This window comes from Lissotriton helveticus, chromosome 9, assembly GCF_964261635.1.
Source record: "Lissotriton helveticus chromosome 9, aLisHel1.1, whole genome shotgun sequence".
Lineage (NCBI taxonomy): Eukaryota > Metazoa > Chordata > Amphibia > Caudata > Salamandridae > Lissotriton > Lissotriton helveticus.
The window spans coordinates 769,462,089-769,462,846 of NC_136070.1; the positions used below are offsets into that span (position 1 = coordinate 769,462,089).

Here is a 758-nt window from a genome sequence, read left to right on the forward strand (position 1 = left end):
ATAACAGCTACAACAACATCACAAACAATTATCCCCAACTAAAGAAGCAAGCAGCTCCTAATTTTGCTGTAAATTCAAAAACACGTAAGTATAAACATTCCTACTTATCACTAACATAGATTATTTATCACATTTAATTTGACATTAACGATTATATATACATTTTATAGATATACAAAGTACAAAATGACCGAAGGAGCCGAATTTGTGACCAGCCAGAAAGGAAAACTATTACTATGCTACATGGGTTACACTTATACACAAGAAAAGCAATATGGCATGCAAGTTAATTGGAAATGTTGTAAATATTATTCTAACAAGTGCTATGGCAGAGCAACAACTAAAGAAGCTACAGTACTGTATACTAGGGAACACAATCATCCACCTAATGTTACTGAAATAGAAGTTAGAACAGCTTTGGAAAATATAAAAGAAGCTAGTACAGGTTCCCAAAAGCAAACAAATGTCATTTTAAAAGAAGCCATTCCTAAAATCCCAAAAACTGCCACAACTCAAATGCCAAATATCCTCTCCTTAAAAAGAACTATAGCACGAACTAAAAAAGCTACTACTTCTACAACACCATCTCCCAGAACATATCAGGATATAAATTTAACTGCCAACCAAATAATAACTTTAAATAAACAACCATTTATAGTTTACGACAACGAAAACAATGACAAAAGGCTTATAATTTTTGGTACCAGTATGAATTTAGTTAAACTGCAGCAAAGCCAATATTGGATGATGGATGGAAC

The 758-nt window shown here is 32.5% G+C and overlaps 1 long non-coding RNA gene across 1 annotated transcript in view; it reads left to right on the top strand.

Moving 5' to 3' along the window:
• Positions 1-551, top strand: part of LOC144782968 (uncharacterized) — a 922-nt gene extending 371 nt beyond the window's left edge. Inside the window, exons 2-3 of the long non-coding RNA XR_013601340.1 lie at positions 8-84; positions 171-551. This is a non-coding gene — a long non-coding RNA (uncharacterized LOC144782968). The remainder of the gene's footprint in view (positions 1-7; positions 85-170) is intronic.
• The last annotated feature ends 207 nt before the right edge of the window (positions 552-758 follow it).